The sequence below is a fragment of the Felis catus genome, chromosome D2, assembly GCF_018350175.1.
Source record: "Felis catus isolate Fca126 chromosome D2, F.catus_Fca126_mat1.0, whole genome shotgun sequence".
Taxonomy (NCBI): domain Eukaryota; kingdom Metazoa; phylum Chordata; class Mammalia; order Carnivora; family Felidae; genus Felis; species Felis catus.
In genome coordinates, this window is record NC_058378.1 from 63,710,707 (window position 1) to 63,723,911 (window position 13,205).

The 13,205-nt window shown below is 40.1% G+C and overlaps 1 long non-coding RNA gene across 2 annotated transcripts in view; it reads left to right on the forward strand.

Moving 5' to 3' along the window:
- Positions 1-11,857, forward strand: part of LOC123381044 — an 84,808-nt gene extending 72,951 nt beyond the window's left edge. For both annotated transcript variants that reach the window (XR_006587545.1, XR_006587544.1), the window contains exons 3-6: positions 6,188-6,306; positions 8,139-8,212; positions 9,575-9,678; positions 11,402-11,857. This is a non-coding gene — a long non-coding RNA (uncharacterized LOC123381044). The remainder of the gene's footprint in view (positions 1-6,187; positions 6,307-8,138; positions 8,213-9,574; positions 9,679-11,401) is intronic.
- The last annotated feature ends 1,348 nt before the right edge of the window (positions 11,858-13,205 follow it).

The window sequence follows — 13,205 nt, forward strand, 5'->3', positions numbered from 1 at the left end:
ATAAAACAGTGCTAATGTCTGGGGGGGGGGGGGGTCTTCTAAAATATGACATACTCTTTCTTGCTTCCACTATGGAACACAAGCCAAATCACCAGATAGTGAGAGTCCACCATCCTGGGTGCCGCTGTAACCTCTCACCACTTTTGCTTATTTTCCTTGGTTGAAAGTACCTGGCCTGGGGCAGTCTCAGCTTCCTGTCAATAGAATCATGTTTTGTTTTGTTTTGTTCCTTTTCAAGGGGGAAGAGTTCACTCTTCACAATGGATGTTTTTAAGCCAACAGAGTCCAATTAAAGGACAGGAATAACATATATATACCTTTATATAATAATATCTAAAATATGTATAAATAATATATATAATAAATATATAGATATATACCTTTATATAATATATCTAAAATATATTAATATTAAAACTAATATATATTAGTTTTAATATTAATTTATTATTAATTTTATTACATATATAATATATAAATATATATAAATATAATTATATATAATATATAATATATATAAATATATTATATATTAATAATATATAATATATATAAATATATATTATATATTATTAATATATATCATTTTATATATTATTAATTATATATAATTAATATATAATTATATATATATATATAGTACATGATTATCTAAAACAGTGAGAACAACACTCTCCTGCACCTGTATTCTGTCCATTACAGAGATTGTACCCAATGTCTTGCATCTTTCGCTGTTTTTGGTTTCCTTTGTCAGAACCTATGTAGTATTGGATACTGTCATGGCAAGAAGGTATCCTGTAATCTCATGGAAAATAATGTCGACAGACGCATGGCAGGTAGGAAAGGGATAAACAATTTAAAAAGTATTTCTCTTCTTGTAAATACAAACCAAACAACTCTCCACCATGTAAAGAGCCCAGTGAAATCACCCTTTTTACTATGGCTCAGGGATATAACACTATTTGGGTGATTTGGTGCTGGTTGCTGCTGTTGCAAAATCAAGCATTGAGAAGTAGGCTGGGCCACCAAACACGTGAGGTGTTGTTTGCTTAACTCCATCTGCTAGGGAGCCATCCAATGACTTGGTTCTTCAGAATAAGAAAGAAGCAGTGGTCTGCTTTAGATCACTCTGTTTCTTGTGAGATGAAGGCGACTTCAGGATTTGAGGATGAGGTCCAGAACAAGCCACGTTGTGAATGTAAAACAAGACAAAATCAATAGAGAGAGAAGGATGGAAGTGGCCTTCTTCAGAAGTAATTCACATAAAAGCATATTTCTTGTTCATTTAAGAAAGATTGGAGATTAGTAATGGGGGCATTGGAATAGCAGTTAATATTTTGTTGATGGATACTGATTTTAAAATTCTGGCTCTGTTGCCCACTATATGACCGTGCTGGAGTAGGCTTTCCCAATTGCAATTTCTTATTAGTAAATGGGAAAAACTCTAATTTCTGCCTCATAAGATTGCTATGAGGTACATGAGGTAGTTTCTGTAAAGTATTTAACACAGATTATGTCATTCCGAGGATTCAAAAATGGTGACTATTATGCTGTTCTGTATGAGCTACTATTGCTGATACCCTAGCATTTCACCTCCAGTGAGGTTAGTTTGACCTTTTGTGTGTTGGCTTTCGTTTTTCCTCCTTTACTTAGAAAACTAGACCACTTTCCTAAGTAGGATTTCTAGAATTCCAAAATGTAAGACTCAATGTAAATCCTCAGGTTGGTTCTTAGGTGGAATTCAAAACACCTATGTGCAGTTCCACATTCCATAGCCAAAAGTGAAGTATTATGGTTCCTTCCAAATGGGTGGGTAATGATTGGAAGAATAAAGTGATTAAAATCATAATTGAAGTAGGGGCACCTGAATGAGCTCAGTTGGGTGAGCCTCTGACTGCGGCTCAGGTCATGATCTCATCGTTCAAGAGTTCAAGCCCCACATGTGTCTCTTCGCTGTCGGTGCAGAGCCTGCTTCAGATCCTCTGTCCTCCTCTTTTCCTGCCCCTCTCCTGCTCATGCTCTCCCTGTCTCAAAGATAAATAAACCTAGAAAAAAGAGAAAAAAAGTCATAATTGTAGTAACGAAAGCAGGGGTGGTTCTGGTAGTAGCAGCACCAAAACCAGTGATAGACATGACACCCACCATGGCCACCGCCACACCGGGTCCCATGTTCGCTTTGACTGTATGCGTGTGTGTGCCAGGTACCGTGCATGACACTTGACAGGTGTTATCTCTGACCCTGTTTCATAAAGAATATTAAGGCCATATCACTAATGGGAAAGTGACATTCTCAGAGAGTAGGTAAATTTCTCAAGTCCATGTGGCCCTCAGCTGATGAAGCCATGTTCTGAGCACAGGCGTATGGGGATAAAGCTGATTACCCATCCTGCCATTATAGTTTGTTTCTTTTGTTCTCCTTGTCTTATGTAACTCGGGACTTTTGCTGTGTGACTTTGTAAATTATTTCTCCTTGTCCTTTTGGTCTGCAGGCCCCCATTTAAGCAGTAAGCCTCTCAGCACTTCTCTTTCCTTTGCACCATCTCTGCCCATTGAACTTCTGAACACAGGGTTCTGAACACAGCAGTTGTTAAACAAATATTTGTTAACTAACTTTCCCTTCTTTTTACTCATGTAAAACATTCCCCACAGTGTTCACTACTCTGCCAATTACCTTGTTTCAAATCTCAAAGTCACTCCATAAATGAAAGCTTAACACGAGGCTGACACAATCTACAAAAGCTTTGTTCATTTTTCCAACTAAAAATGGTAAAAAGCACCAGTGAAGTTCTTAAAGACGAAAAAAAAAAGAAATAAAAAGATTTGGGGCTAAGTGGGTAAGTACAAAACTCAAAGCTTGCAGTAGTCTAGCTAAAGAAAGGAAAGAAAAACAAGCAAGTAAATAAAAGATTTGTAAATTAAAATATGCAGTGAGGGATTAGGACAGTTTGACATTTTTCAAAGTGAAAATCCTGTTGGTCTATTAAGCAAAGAAAAAAGGTAAATATGAATTTTCTTCATTTCTAGTTTTTAGCTAATGCTGAGAAATGAAATTATATTTGCTGAAGTCCTCGGAGACGGTTGTGTATATTTTCGCTTGGGTTATAGCAACAACAAAACAAAACAAAAACCTCTTCAAAAAGAAAAAAAAAATACCCCTGCCAAGTCTCCTTTCAGAGAACTGCAGCTTTTAAAATAAAAGTTCAACAGATTCTTTTGAAGTTTGAAATTCAAACTTTTAAAGTGATGTAATTTCTCGTGGGTCATTGACTGATATTTCCCATTCAGGATGAGAGATTAGGGGAAGGCTCACAGGACAAATAATAAATGAAATCCTGGAACAGACAACTTTGATCAAAAATGACAGAAAAATCTGCTTAGGTCTGTTGGTACAGCTTGATCTATATAATGGTGCCAAGTAGCTGCACATGGAAGCCAGACTCAGGGCTAACAGTTGACCCACGGATCCCTGTCCCTTCGTAAATTAAGGTCACTTCTCTAACGACCTATGCTGTCATTATTCAGCTCTCTTCCAATCAGTATGTGGCGAGTTAGAGGAGGCCTCCTCATACCTCTGGAAAGTGAAAGCACTGTACAGTTTGCATATCTAGGCAAGCCATAACCACTGAGAAGTAACAATCCTTTTACGCAAAATCCTAGGTCTTTATTTTAAAAAACAAAAACTCTTACACGTCAACACAATCACCTGCTCTTCCTTTCACTCAGAGAAGTAACCCATCATAATAATGAAGCCAAAAGCTACATCTTTGAAGTTAAAAGAAAGTTCAACTCTTTTCGTGGCTCAGCCTCCATAAATGGAGTAAAGCACTGAATGGACTATTTGAAAATTGAGTGCTGTGGTGAGGTGTGTGTTCACTTACGCGTGAATGGTTAATAAGGTTTGTACGAGTAATGGGATAGCGATTCAAATATAGGAATACAAGGAGGTTTACTAAGAAGATTCAGATCATAAGCATGCATGTACTGGATTCCCTCCACCCCGGATACATTTTTGAACTTTGGATAGTGTCTAGAAGTCGTTTATATAAGAGACCTCAAGAGGGGCGCCTGGGTGGCTCAGTCGGTTAAGCGGCTGACTCCTGATTTCAGCTTAGGTCATGATCTCACAGTTTGTGAGGTCGATCCCCATATTGGACCCTGCCTGGGGAAAATAAATAAATAAACTTAAAAAAAAAAATAAAGAGAACTCCAGAGAGGCAGCATTTTGCAAGCCTTGCCAAAATGAGATGCCCAATACTTATTTACTGAATATAAGTAGCCCATTTTCAGGGCTTATTCCATTCTCTGGCACTGTCTTCTCTAGGAAAGACAGGAGAGCTGACTAAAGTTCTATATTAATTCACTAAAATGATAGCATGGGAAGAGACTGAGCAGAGAGGAACCGGCTTTATGTAGACTGTGCAAGAAGGCAGCAACTTCCCTGACTGCTTTTGTGACCTTAGGCAACTCACTTAACTTTTATAACCTTGAGACTTGTTGCAAACCCAGAGTGAACAACTAGATGAAAGCAGAGCTTTTGGACAAGTGTCTCAATTACATTTAATTTCTAATTTTTTTTAATGTTTATTTAGTTTTGACAGAGAGACACACACACACACACACACACACACACAGAGCATGAGTTGAGGAGGAACAGACAGAGAGAGGGAGACACAGAACCCAAAGCAGGCTCCAGGCTCTGAGCTGTCAGCACAGAGCCTGATGCAGGGCTCGAACCCACAAACCGTGAGATCATGACCTGGGCTGAAGTCAGACACTTAACCGACTGAGCCACCCAGGCGCCCCTGGTATCATCTGTTCTCTTATCTTTGAATATCACTTGTACGGATCAAGTAAGTAAATACACCCCAAACCACCTTTAATGTATAAAATTCCTTATAAGTGCCAGCATTTCTGAAACCACAAGAATCTTGTCTAGAGGAATATGTGATGTTTCATACCAGTGGTTCACAACAGTGACAATTTCCCCCTGCCCACCTCCCACCTACCTGGGGACATTTTTAGTGGTCAAAACTGGTAGGGGGCAGTGAGGGGTGTGGGGGTAGGCAGGGATTATCTGCTACTGGATCTAGTAGGTAGATATTAGGGATGTTGCTCATCCTTGATTGTAGCACCCTGCAATGCACAGGGCAAAGCCCCACAGTAATTACGCAGTCCAAATGTCAGGAGTTATGTTTGAAAAACTCTGGTTTAGACAAAGCTACAAATAGGTTATTAAAAATAAAACGCCATGAGAAAATCCTGCTAATGAGGCTTACTGCATTTCCCCCTCCTCTCCAGCTTCTTTCTAAAGTACATAAGAGAACTGTGTCAAGATTTCAGAGGCTAACACATTCAGAGTCAGAAAAATTCAAGTTGTGAGGGTGCCCAAAATGAATCCAGGGAATATGCTGTTCCACCCAAATGATCTTTCGTCATCAGCCAGAGAATTATGAAGTGTCCAAAACCACCTTTCCCAAGAAGTTCTGTAGTCCTTGAATCTCTAGCTCCTAGGCTATGGAAGAAGGAGCATCTCTTCTGTCTTTTGGACAACATGATTTATTTTGTTTATTTCGTTGACCATCCACATGCCCAAGCTCAGGGCATTTCTCATCTCACTTGAAAATATATAAGGAGAGATGCTCAAGCTTTATCACCTGCCCTGCTTACTTCTATCCCAGACTCATTAAGTGGGCAGGTGAGAGGCAGTGAGTAGCTACAGAGGGGAAGGAGAACCAGTTGGTGCTGGGCAGAGTTAATGACTCTGTTGTGGTACCTTCTCTCCAGCTGAGTGCCAGCGCCACAAGTCATTATTTTCAGCAGAAATAATGGAGTTGCCAATTAGCTCAGCTGAATTTCTGACTCGAGGTACCTCTCCAGTAGAGAGCAATTAGCTGACACCCTTTGTGGCTGGAAGGCTATGAATGCACTTTGTGAATGGGTATCATCCTCTGTGTCACCCAGCAGGAACTTCAATGTCCTTGCCTGACCCCTGACAGAGCTAGTACTGAACTCCAAAGAAGGTAATCTTTCCAGTGGAAAGAGGAGAGGAGAGGAGAGGGAGAGAGAGATGTGGGGACAGATAGAGAAGACACTTCCCTTTCTAAGAGGGATTGCTATTTTTTTTTTACACTGCCCACTGCCAGAAACACAATGGAGAGTGTTATAGTCCCCTAAATTTCTTGCCTAGGTTTGAGAAGTTGAGAAATTGATTAGAGCTGGTGCCTGACACGCTAAGATCCAAGACTGAGGAAAGTGGCATGGTCTGGTCCTGGAAATGCAATGAATAAGGGGAGAACACGTCCAACAGTAAGTGGGACTTGTATGTTTCTACGTGGTGGTTCTCAAACCTCTGTACATTTTAGAATCACCCACGAAAATCTTTAAATCACTAAATGGTCAGATCTAGTCATGGGGATTGTGATTCAATTGTCCTCAAAGACTGTGTCTTTTAAATGTTTCTCTGGGTGATTCCAATGTGCCTCTGAGCTGGAGGAGCCCAAGGATGGTGTGGGCCCTGATGAGGGGCACGGGCACCCCTGGGAACTTGCTGGGAAAAATTACTGGGTTCCGCTCCAGACCTGGTGAATCAGAAGCTCTAGGGGTCGGACCCAGCAACCAAAACCAAAACCAAATTTGGTTTTATCAAATCCATCTGGTCATTCTGAGGCAAAGCTTGAGAACCACTGCATGAGAGCATGAGTCGCTTTGTTTCCTTGCCATTTCCTGCTTTTTCGAAGTGTTGGTGCTGGGGGAGTCTGAGTCTGGGCACTTTTGTACAGGCTTCCCAGCATTGAGAACTATGTTTCTAACTTTTACAACTGGGGTCATGTAACTTCTACCAATATGTTAATACTGGTCTCATATGTGGGTCAATCCCATCCCTACATCCTTCTTAAAATGAATAATAATGATAATGGATAGTTACTATTAATTGTTAAGAGTTCATCAGTTTCAGTGACAGCTCCATCCCAACCACATGCAAGAGTCTTATCAAACTCCATCCCCCACCTTTCCTGATGAGGATTGGCTTGGAAGGAGATGCAACACTTTCATATAAAAAGCTGACTATTTAGAGATTCATGAAGGGCCAGAGGCCTCTCTTATATAGAGTTTTGGAAGTTATAGCTACCCTACTATTCTTGATCCACACGTAAAAAATACCAAAGAGGACAAAATCACCCACAGCACGCTATGTTGTGGCTGACTGAAAGGAAAACAGCGTGAGATTTGAAATTTGAGGGAACTTTCCTGAAAAGTCGAACTGCATAAAGTAAAAACTGCGTAAAAATATCCCTTCCTATGCAATGAGCAAAAATATTAAAATAATGCCAGAGGCCATTGGCACTGGGCATAAATTTGAGACTCACCACGGGAGCTTTAACTGCAAGGAGTAGAGCAAACATGGTTCCTGTGGTCAGCCGGGGGCAGTGAAGTGAAAGTGTGAGGGCTTATCCTCCTGGGCTCTAGATTTTAGAAGCCAAGGGGTGGTAAAAACTCTGGTGCTTGGCCTGGGTTGAGTAATGAGAACTGTAGTGCCTAAGAATGAAATACTCTACCTCTAGGCTGCTGCAGAGTAAAGGAGAAGCTCCAGGAATCAATGCCTGCATCTAGCAAGAGTCCTAATTACTGCCGTGTGGAGAGTCTGTGTGTTCATGAACAGTTCCTTGGGGGAAGCGTGGGGAGACCACACTGTGTGTTCCTTACTACACACCTGCCGCCAGATTGCAGAAGTCAGGTTTCTGACAACAGATTGAATAAAAATTAAGTTAAAACAATATACGAATTTGCTGTCTGGTGTTAAAATTTTATGAAAACAGATGGGTGAGCATAATCTCTCAGAGGAGCTCATCCAGGCTGAGATGCTTTCTTCAAGCTGCAGGTGTAGACATTTCAAGAGCCCCCCTGGGTCTCCTTTTGCAGAACAGAAGCAAAAGCAAAAATCTAACAGGGATTGCACCATATATGGTTCCTTTCGCTAGCTATCCAAAACTGTTCTAATGATGAGAGAAGAGAAATAAAATCTAGATACATTTCCATATTACATAGATAGAACATGTAGATCTGTGTCTGTTTGATTCATTGATTCTCCAGATCAATCAATAGAAATTTTAATGGTGCTTTTAACCTTTCTCATATAGTTACAGGCTTACAGCCACCTGGACTGTCTCTGAATTACAAGGGGACATCAAAGAAAGAAGAGAATTCTAGTGGAGTAAGTATGTTTATGTAGATTATGTGCTCTGCAAACAGAAAACCATCTCTGAATCTGGGCTTTAGAGTTTATTAGCTCTGATAGCTTGGGTAATATTCAAATTTCTGTTAGTCCTTGTTTCCTCATCTATAAAGTTACACTGTGTTAAGAATTAAAAAGCTAATGCCTGTAAAACAATCAGCCCCATGCTTATTAGAAAAATGTGTAAATGCTGTTGATTGGTGATGAAGTTTTGGGGCTTTCAGGGAGATTAAACTAGAGCCCTCCAGTATATATTGTTAAATTTTATTTTACATAGATAGGGATAGAGAGTGAGCAGGCGAGAGAGAGAATCTTTAGCAGGCTCATGCTCAAGCACAGAGTCCGATGCAGAGCTCGATCCCATGACCCTGGGATCATGACCTGAGCCAAAATCAAGAGTTCGATGCTCAACCAACTGAGCCACCCACGTGCTCCAGAGCCCTCCAATCCTTAAGCATCCATCAGGAATTAAGATGAAAATCTATTTATTTATATTAATATGAATGACACTTACCTACTAAGAATACAATAATCTAAATGAACCATATTTTATTGTACTTTCAAAGACTTAGTTGGAGGTCTGGTCAAGTTATTTAGAACCTCCAACTTACAAATCCAAATGCTGATCTAACATAATCGTACAGAGAACAATTTGCAGAGGAAAAAGACACAACTTCACTTCTGGAATAACAGTTGATTCTCTTCAGTACATATGTTAACTATGGGAATCTATTTTTAATTTGTCATTCTAACGTTCTTGTTGCTGCATGAATTAAGTAATGTGTTAACTCCCATATGTTCATGACCTGTGAAAAGGAAGCACATATTAGCTACTATTCCAAATTGTACTTTCAGGAACCCTAAAAAGCACTGTTGATTCTAATTAATTCAGTCTAAATTTATTGAACTCTTAAAAATGTGCAATGTACTGAAGTGTGAAAGAATGGTCCGTGTCCTACAGAAACTTATTTCCTAGGTTATGTATATATATAATACAAGGAAGAATAGTATCATAATTATACAAGAAGTGTAGAGGGCTCTGGAAATGAAAAGAAAGGACAAATGGCTTCAGCCTGATAAGATTGAAAAATATCAAATTAAAGATAAGGAGTTTTATGGGGCTTTGAAAGAAGAGTTTGGGTTGTTCCAGGTGGAACAGGGAAGGAGTGTATAGGAAATTCTCATACAGGGGACACTGCAGGTATGGAAGTGGGAAGGGACACTGGATATAGAGATCACATTAAGACCATCCAAGCAGAGATCAGATTATGAAGAATATGGTGGAGTCAACAGTGTCTTGTCTATTCACCTGATGCAGCGGTATCTATTTACCTGACTCAGGAGTATCTACTCACCAAAAGCCAGCAAGTGATGAGAACACTTAAAGATATAATTTGGAGAGTGATCAGAGCTTCACACTGAGAAGATGACTGTGGAATCTAGAGGTAGGATGCCTTAGTAGAGTCAAGTGCATAGTATTTCAGGCAAAAGGGGTTGGGGGTCAAAGCCAAGGAATAATATGGTAACAGAGACATGGGAAAGGAAAAAGAAAAAAGAAAAAAAAAGCACTGTGTTTTGGTGACTGAGAGTTCAGAGAGAATAGAGTGAGGGAAGGATAAGTCCTAATGTCCAAGTTTTGTTGATGATCTTTTCTTCTCACTCGTCTTTGTGGTTGGGAAGCAGAGGGTACGTTGAGAAGGGGAGATATGAGCAACGTCCCTCTGGGGCCCCCATGCAGGGTTGCTGAGCAGAAGCTGGATGTATAGATGTGGAGTTCAGGGGAGTCCTGGCCACACTATAGATTTGCATTTAGGGTTTCTTAACAAACAGTGGATAGCATATCAGGCTACCTCTCTTATGGAGAATAAAGATCTAGAGAAGAGTATTCAATGTGAAAGGATGATGGAAGATATTAAAGTAAGAAAATACATGTAAAAATAATGACACTACAATAGTGCTGCAAATCAAGAAAGGCAGCCAGCAGTAGATCATTTATTTTGAGTAAATATTGGAAGACAGAGAGCAGGAGTCAGATTGAAAGTAAAATAAAGTGGGAGAAACTCCCAGTCACCTGGTGAGATGCTAAGTGTCAGTGGGCTCCCATAAAGAGCTGGAGACGGGCCTTGGGCAATGCTCAGCATAACAGATTGTGAACTGATTTCAAAACAGCTGAGCTAGTTGGTTCTACCCTCCCTTCACTACCCATGTGTTCATGCATGTAAGAAGCTGGCCCTTGGAGAGAAAGCTTTAGCATTATTTGCCCAAGAAACATGTGTGATCTTTCTGAAGAAGAGTCCACAGTGGGTGGTGAGGTCTCAGCACATAATCCAGACCTTCATGTAAGACCATGGTCAAGGGAAAAAGATCAGTGAGGGAGGAGATGGGTAACTCTACCATCCAGAGCAGAATATTTCTTACTTTAAAAATGGTGGTGTCCTCCTTCCTTTCCTACACCAGGCACCCTTCAGAGAAGACTGCCAGCAGGACTGGTTCCCTCTTGAGGGTCTGAGAGGAGAAGCCATGACCTTCCTCTTTTTCACATCCAGCAGCCAACTACAAGGACTCCTTGCCTTGTGGTTCTTATTGCAATCTCAAAAGGCACCACCTTAATCTCTGCTTCCAACACATCTCCTTCTCTGAATCTGATTTCTCCTGTGTTTCTCCTCAACCCTGGACTCACCTGCATAAACCAGGATAATCTCCTAATCCAAGATCTTCAAATCAATCACATCTGCAAATTCCTTTTATTTCCCTATAAGGCAACACATGCAGGTTCCGGAGATTAGGATGTGGACATTTTTGGGAGAGGGGAGCATTATTCAGCCTATTGCAAACATGTTCAGTAAAGTGGTCCTTCCTTTGTACAGTCCTCTGGTTCTACATCACTACCATGTACCGAAAAGTGGGATAAAATTATGTCAGACTGTGTCTTACTCTCTACACACATTACCTCAAGGCATGTCTGTTTTTAAACTATCAAAGCACCTCTTCTGTATCTCAAAGTAGTGGTATCCATACACTAGTAAGGTGTATCCAAATACAGTGCCACTTAAATCCAGAGCTCATTTAATGGAACATTCATTTTAGACAGAAGTTTTCCTTCCTTAGCTAAAGGGTAAATGATAAAACAAATAACCATTTTTGATGTATCTCATTAATATCTTTCAGGGCCTTGTTCAGAAATGGTTACCTCTGCCATATCTGCATCTAATGACAATGTAAAAGGAACACGAGCAGAAGAGAATGCTTAAGGGTATGGAAGTTCCTCAGGTATAAATATTGAACTTGATAAGTCAACTTGTCCAATAGTCACCGATTCTCCTTCCCTTTATTGGATCAGTATGTTCTGGAAAGTTTGTTTCATATACACCTCAAACTGACTTCTCTATTCCAGATAAGAAATTGGCCAAGAGATACTTGCTTGCTGTTCTTCCCCCATCTCCTTATGTCCTGAGTTGTTCTTACTTTTCACTAGCCCCCTCCCTGACATTCTAAGTAACAGATACTTTTCTGCTGCTAAAATGGAACATCCCCTAAACTAAGATGTAAGGGTAGATACATGTTTTGTATAATACAGTCCCGCGTGTAGAACATCTGACTCCTTTACTCTGTGGGTGGGTGAAACACAGCTGCTCATGAGAGGCCCCCCCCCTCCAGTAGTTAGGGGAGAGAAATGTGTAGTGTCATACAGCTTAGTTTGGAGTCTCACACAGACCTTTGCTGGCAATGACACTTTAAACAAATAATTACCTGTGGGGGCCTCATTTCTTCTTACACAAATAGGGATAATCACCATAATTGTTTCATAGGAGTGTTGCAGGAATCAAGTGAGATAAACCATAAAAGCTGGTGGATAGCAGGTGCTCAGCAAATATTGGCTCTTTTTAAATTTTGAAGTTGGGGACACTTCAAAATCATCCTCGGCCATCATTTGAACTTCCTCATACCTCCACAACTGGTGTGGGACTAAGCAGCTTAGTCTGTGGTCATAACCAGTGTTAGGGTCACTGTCGTCATCAGCTCACTTTGCCAAAGAACACATCTAACATTTTAAAATATTGCCTGGCTTCCCCAAAACAAGTTACTGAGAGATAGTTGCCATCATTTAAAATGATGCAATGTGCTCACACCACATCTATATATTTTTTTTTCAGAATGATAAAGTACAGTCTTTATAAAATAATATAAAATTCTTAATTGCTTCTCCTCACATATAAAAAGCAGGCATATGGGGCGCCTGGGTGGCGCAGTCGGTTAAGCGTCCGACTTCAGCCAGGTCACGATCTCGCGGTCCGGGAGTTCGAGCCCCGCGTCAGGCTCTGGGCTGATGGCTCGGAGCCTGGAGCCTGTTTCCGATTCTGTGTCTCCCTCTCTCTCTGCCCCTCCCCCGTTCATGCTCTGTCTCTCTCTGTCCCAAAAATAAATAAAAATGTTGAAAAAAAATTAAAAAAAAAAAAGCAGGCATGTACTGCAGTCTCCTACATGAGAAATATATTTCACCACAACAATATAAAGGTACAGAAAATCTAGGAGGGGAAATTCATATTTAAATAGTAGCTGTCATCCAAGACTATCAGAGCACACCATAATTCCTTGACATTTTCTTATTATATTTAAAGTTATGAGAATATTTTATTGCTTAAAATGAAAGTTTTAAAAACCGGTCTCTCTCAGTAGAACCAAGAAGGGAAGGAAATAATCAGATATGATTTCCTCCACTTTCTAGACAAGAAAATTAGAGACATGGTGAAGTCATGCAAGACAAACAAGATACAAACTTTTCATGGTATAGTAATGCACCCCTAAAATTAGAAACCAGTATTCTCAATGTGAACAGAGTGAAAAAGGAATTGGAATGATGAATTTGATCAATTTCCTTGCTCTTAGTTTGTTTGTAGATAAATATTGTCGGCTCATTAATGCTTCTGATAAGTTTCCCCTCTAGCCTTGCAGTTTAAGTTCAAGTGACCTA